This window comes from Bos indicus x Bos taurus, chromosome 6, assembly GCF_003369695.1.
Source record: "Bos indicus x Bos taurus breed Angus x Brahman F1 hybrid chromosome 6, Bos_hybrid_MaternalHap_v2.0, whole genome shotgun sequence".
Lineage (NCBI taxonomy): Eukaryota > Metazoa > Chordata > Mammalia > Artiodactyla > Bovidae > Bos > Bos indicus x Bos taurus.
Window position 1 is genome coordinate 15,351,099 of NC_040081.1, and position 11,371 is coordinate 15,362,469.

General features: G+C 37.5%; 1 non-coding gene across 1 annotated transcript; it reads left to right on the forward strand.

Annotated features, from left to right (window-relative positions):
• The first annotated feature begins 10,567 nt into the window (after positions 1-10,567).
• LOC113894820 lies at positions 10,568-10,702 on the forward strand. The gene has a single exon (XR_003511665.1). It is a non-coding gene; the product is annotated as a small nucleolar RNA SNORA70 (small nucleolar RNA).
• The last annotated feature ends 669 nt before the right edge of the window (positions 10,703-11,371 follow it).

Genomic DNA, 11,371 nt, shown 5'->3' on the forward strand with positions numbered 1-11,371 from the left:
AGAATCAATCTGTCACGCCCTCCCCCTGGAAATGTCCTGGACTCTGTTGTGACAGAGAAGTAAACTCTGTCCTGTTTAGCTTTTCTTTTCCAGTTAGAGCAGCATCCAATTCTAAATAATACAATTTGGAATTGGAGTTGGAGATTTAACCCAACTCTTTATAGACAAGGAAACTGAGAATCAGAGAGATCCATAGCTGTACCTCAGTAAATATTCATTGATCTTCTGAGTTTCAACCTGTATGCTAGCCAGCCATAATACTTCTCCTCAAATTAGATTTTCTAGGAAAGAAAGCACTAGAAGGAAGTGGTTACTTCTATTAGGGCTGAAGCCAGTCTCTCCATAAATCTTTCCCTTTGTTGATTGCCTTCTAGCCTTAGGGAGTAAAAGAAGTCCCAGAAATAATGCCAAAGGATCAATAACCAATGTAAAGATTTTAAAAATAATTTGGCAAAGCAAATTAATCATAATAATAGCTACCATTTACTAAGCATGTCTTATTTCCAGGCTCTGTGTTAAGAGTTTCAATAAGATTTTCTCATATAATCCTCACAACAAACATATGAAGTATTATTGTTTCCTCATTTTTCAAAGAAGGAAACTGAAGCTTCAAGAAATGGATTGACTTTCCCAAGTGTTCACAATTAGTAAATGGCACATTACCCAGAACACATTAGCCCAAGACTGATTCCCAGCAAACACTGCAGTAGCAAGTATTGTGTAAAGAAATATGAGAGCAGATGCTGACTGCTCACCACTTGCATATGCCATATGATTGAAGCCTTTTTCTTTATAATCACCTCTTTGCTGCTAAGATGCTCAGCATGAACATGTTACACTCTCTATACAATTATTTTGCTTTTGCTACATATGTACACTGTCATACGTGTACTCTTAATGCACAGTATAAGGTGTACATTGTAGAAAGTAGTGAAATTCTCCACTTATAAATACAGGAGCAGCTATAGCATCTAATCAGAAATCCTTATTCAACTTGTATATTTGTACAAACAAGGAATGCATTACTTTATATCTATATTCCTACAGCTTTAATTTCTATTTGTGGAAGAAAGTGAATTTTTTTTTTTTTTTTTTAGGAAAATGAAAGTTTCTTGCAAACGAAGATTTCTTGCTTCCCTCTGTGCTCCATCATGCTTGGTTTAGCTCCCTGTTACACTCCTTCCCTCATTAGGTTTGACTTTTCTACTCATATGACTATTTCCTCCACTCAACTGATAGCAACATGACAACATAATCATGTCTTTTGCCATTATGAATCCTTAATACTTGAGTTAGTTCTTGGCACATAGTAGGTAGATAAATATTTATTGATTAAATTAATGCATGATGCAGTAAAAGAAGATGACATATTACTCTACCAATCTCTAGATAAAGTCACCTAAAATAAGTTTTCAAATAAAGATTTAGAGTAGTTTTATTACTTTATAATATTGAGTTCAAAATTAAATTATCATATAAGCAAAGAATTGCAAAACAAAAAAATTCTCCAATGTCTTTTTGCCATAACTAGGCTAGATGTTTAAACTATATATTTTTAATTAAGTTTATAAAACATGTTTATATAAAGACACCATTCTTTTCCCACTAGGTTTTAAGGGATTTGATGGTTGTGGATTTTCTTTATATGATTTCAGATATTCTGCCACATCAAATCCAAATGAAAATTTCAGTTAGCAAATAAATCATCACTTCTTTTTTATGTTATTTTTTTAATCATCATCTCTTTTACTGTTGTAAATTATAATCCTTTCTAGCCTTGCAAAAATGACAGGTGTTGAATGATTTTTGATCAAAACTGAAAGTGTTAATCAAGGTAGCTAGCTACAAATTGCCTCCTACAGATGGGCGTGTTTAACTTATGAACACACAATTTGAACATGAGCATATATCCTTTCTCTTATTCAACTCAACAGTTATTCATACGATTCCTTGCGTATTTTTCAGAATACTAGTCTGCAAGTTAATCTTCCAGGAATAGAATTTCTGAAATTAAATAGAAAGAACCTTAAAATTCTGAGTGTAGTAATAAGCTATTCAGAGTGATAATACCACCAAGATGATTAACTATTATATAGTTCCTTGTCTCTCATAATAAAATATGATTTTAAAAGAAATCTTTTTTCTCCTTAGTTGAATTCTAAAATTTTTTATCCACCTGCCCATCTCTAGAATAGTATGTCTGTAACCCTACCATTAGAAGAAAAGACTAACTATAACACGACACAGAATAATGTAAAAAACCAAAAAGACACTTCTTTCATAAGCACTTTTCTCTCATCTACATGTCTGTGAACTCAGTTATAAGATCGTGAGACTTCTACATCTATTATTATTACTTATATGTTTATTTTATTTCCACCATACTTTTCCTGATTTCTACTCACCCTGCTTTTTCTGTGCTTTTTTTTTAAGCTTCTTCTTGTCTTATAGCAGTCTAAATCCTGATACTTCATCTTCTCTTGTGGAATACTCTATAGCCATGTTATCTAACAAATGTAATGTGAGCCACATACGTAAACCTAAAGCTAAAATATTTTAAATTAATTAGTGCATGTGTATATGTTGTTTAGCATTTGTATCCATGTACTCAATAACCATTTTACTTTGTTTTGTTGTATTAAGACCTGAAACTGGTGTGTATTTTACTCTTACAGGACATCTCAATCTGAGCCAGCCACATTTCAATGGTTAAAAGCTCCATGTAAGCTAGCAGCTGCCATACTGGACAATAGAAATCTAAAATTTACTCTCTTTTGGACTTCCTTGTGGTCCAGAGGCTAAGGCTCCAAGCTCCCAATGCAGGGGCCCAGGTTCAATCCCTGGCCAGGGAACTAGACCTCACATGCTGCAACTAAAGATCCTTTGTGCCGCCAAGACTGAAGAGTCCTCATGCCGCAACTAAGACCCAGAGCAGCCAAATAAATAAATAAATAGTAAAATTTACTCTCCTTTGTCAGCTGTAGGAAAACTTAATTTTAAAAAATACCCAGTTGGAAATGGTCCAAAAAAAAAAAAGAACAAGAATAACTGTCAGTAAAGATTATAATTTTCCTAAGCCTGGATTATCTATTCAAGAGTTATTCCACAGGCCAAGATCAAGGTCTTCACAACATGCCATAATTGTACATTAAATCAACAAAATTGTTATGTTCTTCTAAAATGAGGAGTTCTAAATCACTCCTCTTTGTAGTGAATGAATTCACTAGAAGAAAGATCTAAGAGTTTTTTCCCCTATTTTTAAAGTTAGCAATCTAAAATCTTTCAATTCAATATGGATAAAAGTATGGCCCTGGCATAAATTGAAGAGAACATGATACCATTTAATAATTTTAACATCATCAGTTTTCTGGTGAACATGAAAAATTCCCCCAGTGAAAGAATTATTCTTCATTCTATGAAGTCACAGGGAATAAAGGACACAGACTGTCTTATGCTCTGGACAGCCTCTACCTATTGCCAAACCATTGCATGTGCATGCCTTGACTGCGTGCAGACTTCTCTAAAACACTCAGCTATTGGCTGAGATTATAGTTCTACTGCCAAAGTTCTAATTGGACTAACTTCAGTGCAAATACTGGACCTATCTTACCCCCTCATTTTGGCTAGCTTCACAAAGAGAAAAAATAAGCTATTGAAATAACTCAGTTCAGTGTTGACAGAACCTATTTCAAACTGTCAGCACAATTGTTCCAAATGTTCCCCACTTAAGTCAGTTTGAATGAACCTGTTTAAAATGACCAAAATTGTGCCTAAATTGCCAGCAACTTGACTAGAAACACAGAAGGGTTTTTCTCCTTCCTTTTAGAAGCTATACGTCCAGTGGAGAAAAATTATTCATCCCAATTCTTATTAGGTAAGATAGATTTAATTCAAATACTAATAATTTAAAACTTTAATTCTCTCACAATTCATTTTGATATCTGTCTTTTTCATTTTTTGGCTTTTGTATGACATACATGCATATATATATATATATATATATATATATATATATATACACACACACACACATATGTTTCATGTGTACAGCATTATAATTCAACATCTGTATATACTACAAAATGATTACTGCCACTAGTCTAGTTATCATCCTTCACTATACAATTGACCTTCTCCATTCATTTCACCTACCCACCCCCAACTGCCTCTTCCCTCTGGTCACCATTAGTGTGTTCTCTGTATTCATCAGTTTGTTTTTGTTTTATTTTGTTCCCTTGTTGTTTTTTTGTTTTTTGTTTTCTAGAATCCATATATGAGTGAAATTATATAGTATTTGTCTTTCTCCACCAGAATTATTTCACATGGAGAAATATCTAAGAGGACTCTTGGCATGAGGACTCTTCTATCTAAGATAAAGATATCTTATCATGATATCTTTAAAGTGTAGCCAGGTTATCATAAATGGCAACATTTCATTTTTTATGGCTGAATAATGTTCTATTGTATGTATATGTGTATATACATACTACATCTTCTTTATCTGTTCATCTATCAATGGGCACTTAGGTTGTTATCATATTTTGGCTATTGTAAATAATGCTTCAGTGAATGTAAAAAGGCATATTTCTTTTTTAATTAGTATTTTCATGTTCTTCAGTTAAATACCAAGAAGTAGAATAACTTGGTCATATGATAGTTCTATTTTCAATTTTATGAGGCATCTCCATACTGTTTTCTATAGTGGTTGCACCAGTTTATACTCCCACTGACAGTGTACAAGGCTTCATCTTTCTCTGCATACTCTCCAACATTTGCTGTTTCTTGTCTTTTCCATTATAACCATTCCAATGTGCATGAGGTGATATGTCATTGCATTTCCCTAATAATTAGACATGTCGAGCATCTTTCCATGTGTCTCTTGGCCATCTGTATATCTTCTTTGGAACAGAAGAAATGTCTATTGTTCACATTTCTATTTGGAATAGAAAATGTCTATTCATATTCTCTTTCCACTTTTTAATCAGAATGTTTGTTTTTGGTTGAATTGTATGAGTACTTTCAGAGAAGGCAATGGCACCCCACTCCAGTACTCTTGCCTGGAAAATCCCATGGGCAGAGGAGCCTGAAAAGCTGCAGTCCATGGGGTGGCTGAGGGTTGGACACGACTGAGTGACTTCACTTTCACTTTTCACTTTCAGGCATTGGAAAAGGAAATGGCAACCCACTCCAGTGTTCTTGCCTGGAGAATCCCAGGGATGGGGTGAGCCTAGTGGGCTGCCATCTATGGGGTCACACAGATTCAGACACAACTGAAGTGACTTAGCAGCAGCATGAGTACTTTATTAATATTTTAAATATTAACCTCTTATCAGATACATGATTTGCAAATATCTTCTCCCATTGAGTAGGCTACTTTTTCATTTTGATGATGGTTTCTTTCACTTTGCAGAAACTTTTTAGTTTGATGCAGTCCCATTTATTCTTTTTTTTTTTCTCTTGCCTATGGAGATAGATAAAAACAAACAAACAAACATCATCAGTAAGCCAAATCTCAGTGAAGTTACTACCTTTATTTTTTCTTCAAGGAATGAAATGATCTCAAGTCTTACATTGTTTTGCCTTCCAGATCACTGATTTGTTCTGCCTCATCTATTCTGATACTGAACCCCTGTAATATATTTTTCAGTTCAACTTTAAATGGTTTGTTACTTTCTTATTTTTCCTATCTCTTTGCTGAAGTTATCATTCTGTTCATCCATTCTTTTCCCAAGTTTTGTGAGCATCTTTATTACCAATACTTTGAACACTTTATCATGTACATTGCTTATCTCCATTTCATTTACCTCTTTTGCCGAAGTTTTTGTCTTATTCTTTTGATTGGAATGTATTCCTCTGTCTCCTCTGTTTGCCTAATTCTCTGCTTGTTTCTATGTATTAGGTATGTCAGCTGTGTCTCCCAGTTTCGAAGGACTATCCTTATTTAAAGGATGTCTTGTAGGGCTCAGAAGTGCCATCAGAGCCAGGAGATCAAAGGGTATCCCCTGTGGTCTGTGTGTGCCCTTCTGGAGTGGTTGGGCTGTAGCTACTGCAGGGTGCTGGTGGGTGGGGATGGCCCCCAGACGGCTTTAAGACCCAGTGGTAGCTGCCTCAGTGCACTGGTGGCTATTAGGCAGCTGTAAGGTCCAGCTAAGGTGCAGTGTGGGTGGGCCTTTCTGTGGAATGTGCCCACAGGTGATAACAGGTTAGATAAAGAATTCCAAAATGGTACCTGCACTTCCTACTTATCATTTTTTTCTTCCATCTTTCCTTCACAGAGGTCATACCTGAACTAGAGTTCTCCCCTGAACTAAAGCCTCCTCCAGCTTCCCCCTCATTTTCCCTCACAGTCATTTTCCCCAGGAAATAACTTGCATATTTAGTTCCCTTCTGGTGTCTTCTTCTCAGAGGAACCAAACTAATACAACATCATTCATGTTTCTAGTCTTAAGAATATATCCCTTCCTCCTCCTGCTTAAGGATAGCTCATTCAACAGTACTTTTAACCAAAACCTCCCCTGTCATCTCCAGTACTTTATTACCTACTGCATTCTTACTTACAATACTTGCATTTTTCTTCTTGGTATTTATATTCTTTCCCAACTAAACAACAGCTACCAACACATATACCCAGGGAACCAGACTCATTCAGTCTGGATGTGGTTATGAAAGTAGAAGTGAAGGGAAGTGAAGTGAAGTGAAGTCGCTCAGTTGTGTCTGACTCTTTGCGACCCTGTGGACTGCAACCCACTGTCCATGGGATTCTCCAGGCAAGAATACTGGAGTGGGTTGCCATTTCCTTCTCCAGGGGATCTTCCTGACCCAGGGATCGAACCCAGGTCTCCCGCACTGTAGGCAGACACTTTAACCTCTGAGCTGCCAGGGAAGCCCATTATGAAAGTAGAGAAACTTTAAAATTCCAGAAATAAAGGGTTTATTTTAAGAATAAGGATTTATCTGAAGGATAGAAGAACTGAGGGAGCAAAGGTCAGGGAATTTACCACCAAAGTTCAGAAAAAGTGAAACAGACACTGATGACCACAATCTGAAGCACTGAAGCAACAAGTTACCTATCTAAAGTTCATGTGAAACTTGGAATTTTCAAGTTTAAAAGTTTTCAACTAATTTACTCCAAAGCAATGAACCAGATGGTTCTCAAACATAAAAAAGATTGTAGATCTCATTCAAGTATAGCATTAACAAAATCTATGATCGTATAACCAGAGTCATATCATAATCAGAGTTATCAGAGTCTACAACAACCTAGAAAACTTGTGATTGTGAGAACTCTGGAAACCTGGATCATTTCAATACCTCTCTCTACCTCTTTCTGCTCTCAGCTCATTGGTCCTCATGGCCAGGACTGAGTTTCACTAAAACCTCCAAAAATAAATGAAAAAACCCACAAAACTATATTTCTCTTACCTAATTCAGAAAAGAATATGGGGAGAATGCTACGTTTCTTAGTACTATTTTATCAGGTCCTCAGAAAATTCTGAAAAAAATTCTGATTTCTCATCACATATCTATAGCAATTAGAAAGGAAACATTAGGTTTGTTATTTCTTTATTTGAAGACAAATGGTTAAATTGCAGGAACGTGAGGTATTCATTCCGAGTCTTTGTAAGAACCCAGGAGATCAGATTCTCTGGCAAGTGTTTAACAACTTATGGCAAGCATCCTGCCTATGCTGAAATGTATTTTCATGTATGCTAATTATTCATTGAGCAGTTGCTTCATTTGTTGTTTTGTTGCCCAGTCCCTAAGTCATGTCCAACTCTTTGCAACGCTATGGACTGCAGCACACCATGCTCCTCTGTCTTCCACTATCTTCCAGAATTTGCTCAAATTCAAGTCCATTGAGTCAGTGATGCTTAATCATCTCATCCTCTGATACCTCCCACCTTCAATCTTTCCCAACATCCAGGTCTTTTCCAATGAGTCAGCTCTTCATATCAGGTGGCCAAAGTATTAGAGTTTCATCTTCAGCATCAGTCCTTCCAATGAATATTCAAAGCTGATTTCTTTTAGGATTGACTGGTTTGATCCAGGGGACTCTCAAGAGTCTTCTCCAACACCACAGTTCAAAAGCATCAATTCTTTGGTGCTCAGTTTTCTTTATAGTCCAACTCTCATATCCTTACCTGACTACTGGAAAACCATAGCTTTGACTATAGGTACCTTTGTTGGCAAAATGATGTCTCAATATGCTGTCTACGTTGGTCATAGCTTTCCTTCCAAGCAGCAAGTGTCTTTTAATTTCATTGCTTCAGTCACAGTCTGCAGTGATTTTGGAGCCCAGTGTTTCCACTTTTTCCCCTTCTATTTGCCATGAAGTGATAGGACTGGATGCCGTGATCTTAGTTTTTTAATATTGAGTTTCAAGCCAGCTTTTTCACTCTCCTCTTTCACTCTCATTAAGAGGTTCTTTTAGTTCCTCTTTGCTTTCTGCCATTAGAGTGGTATCATCTGCATATCTGAGGTTGTTGATCTTTCTCTTGGCAATCTTGATTCCAGCTTGTGAGTCATCCAGTCTGGCATTTCACATGATGTATCTACATTGAAGTTAAATAAGCAGGGTGACAATATACAGCCTTGTCATACTCTTTTCCCAATTTTGAACCAGTCAGTTGCTCAATGTGAAGTTCTAACTGTTGCTTCTTGACCTACATACAGATTTCTCTTGCTTCATATTCACTTCTAAATAATTACCCAGAAATTTAGAAATATATGTTCAATTTTCTCTCACATATGTACAAAACATATATCCAGAGACCTACTCAGAACTGTTAAAAATCCAAAGGTGGGATATCATGCTGGCTGTGGACATCTCAAGAACCAATTGTATTGACAGCCATAGGAGCTGGGGAGAATGCAGTTCATACATACAATAGGGCTATAACATCAGTTCAAGGACTGCAGCGTAAAATATATTATAAGTTAGCAGAAACTCACAGAGAAGGCGATGGCACCCCACTTCAGTACTCTCGCCTGGAGAATCCCATGGATGGAGGAGCCTGGTAGGCTGCAGTCCATGGGGTCGCTAAGAGTCAGACACGACTGAGCGACTTCACTTTCACTTTTCACTTTCATGCATTGGAGAAGGAAATGGCAACCCACTCCAGTATTCTTGCTTGGAGAATCCTGGGGACGGGGGAGCCTGGTGGGCTGCCATCTATGGGGTTGCACAGAGTTGGACACAACTGAAGCAACTTGGCAGCAGCAGCAGCAGCAGCAGAAACTCAAATGTTTAAGAAAGGGAGCAGTCATCCAAGGCGCATGCATCTAGAAACATAACTGAACCAAAAATTCCTAGTTCTTAGGATTCCTTAAGCTGGAAAAATCTGGAAGAATGTATTTTTCAGAATTATAAACCTGGCTTGTTCACGTATTCACCAAAAGACCTGGGGAAAAATAACTTTTGTAGCATTTCAAATTCCTCATTTGACTTTTAAAAATAACTATCTTAATTATCTCCAAGGGCTATTATGGAAACCAAAGGCAACGTTGTGTGTAAATTAAATACAATCACACAGATTAAAATAAAGGTAAAATAATTGTTGCTTCCTAAACACTATCTTGATTAGACCCTGAGAAAGTTAGGTTCATTCTGTATCATAGCATCATGTAGTGATTAAGGTTGTAATATAATAATGTGTCCTTTCTCTTTTTATTAATATATGTTCTTTCTGTTCTTCAAAACTCAAGCTCAAATTTTCTACAAGAAGTTTAAGAGGGTGTACAGTTCAGTTCAGTCACTCAGTCATGTCTGACTCTTTGTGACCCCATGGTCTACAGCACGCCAGGCCTCTCTGTCCATCACCACTCCCAGAGTTTATTCAAACTCACGTCCATTGAGTCGGTGATGCCATCCAACCATCTGATCCTCTGTCATCCCCTTTTCCTCCCACCTTCAATCTTTCCCAGCATCAGGGTCTTTTCAAATGAGTCCGTTCTTTGCATCAGGTGGCCAATGTATTGGAGTTTCAGTTTCAGCATCAGTCCTTGGATCAACTTTAGGATGGACTGGTTGGATCTCCTTGCAGTCCAAGGGACTCTCAAGAGTCTTCTTCAACACCACAGTTCAAAAGCATCAATTCTTTAGCACTCAGCTTTCTTTATAGTCCAATTCTCACATCCATACATGACTACTGGAAAAACCATAGCTTTGACTAGATGGACCTTTGTTGGCAAAGTAATGTCTCTGCTTTTTAATATGCTGTCCAGGTTGGTCATAGCTTTTCTTCCAAGGAGTAAATGTCTTTTAATTTCATGGCTGCAGTCACCATCTGCAGTGATTTTGAAGCCCCCCAAAATGAAGTCTGTCACTGTTTCCACTGTTTCCCCATCTATTTGCCATGAAGTGATGGGACCAGATGTCATGATCTTAGTTTTCTGAATGTTGAGTTTTAAGCCAACGTTTTCACTCTCCTCTTTCATTTTCATCAAGAGACTCTTTAGTTCTTTGCTTTCTGCCATAAGTGTGGTGTCAGAAATATTCAAAGATGAGATGTCATTATATCTGCAACTTATTTTGAAACGTGGCAAGATGTTAAAAGTGGGAATCTATTTGCATCCAATAAAGCAGATTGTGTTCTTTTCCCCATGGGTGCCCAGTGTGCAATGACTGCAAAGAGCAGCCTTCTTGGTGGTGTACGCAGCCTGTTGCCTATACAGTTGGCCCTAAGGGACCTTGGAGACAACTCTTTCCAGTGGACAATTACGATTGGCTTGCTGTCTCCAGTCTAGGCTCCAGACAGGTATGTGTGGTACCTTTGGAAAGCCCCAGGGCATAGTGGCCAGGGCCCACACTGGCAAAGTCATAATGTCCATCTTCACCAAGCTTCAGAACAAGGAGCCTGTGGTTGAAGCCAGACCTTCCACAGGGCCAAGCTCAAGTTCCCCGGCTGCTAGAAGGTCCATATCTCCAAGAAGTGGGGATTTACTAAATTAAATGTGGATGAATTTGAAAACATGGTGGCAGAAAAGCAGCTCATCCTGGATGGCTGTGGGGTCAAATATATCCTTAATTGTGACCCTCTGGACAAATGGCAGGCCCTACATTTATGAGAACCTTGGCTCTGTCCTCTCCTTACTCATTCCCACCAATAAATCCTACTTTTCTATCAAAAAAAAGTGGAATCTAAAAGAAGAATGTTCATTAAACTGTTTAACTTGTCTCCAAGTTAAAACATTTTGAGAATAAAAAGTTGATGGAGGAAGCAGAATACATTCCTCACTTCAGTCCTTCACACAGCTGTTCTTTCTCCTAGAACAGCTTTTCCCTTCACCTCTGTGTCTAGAATTTATTACAGTGGTGAAATTTAGAGTCATAGATCCTGATTCTGCCACATGCAAGGGGTTATGGGGCCTC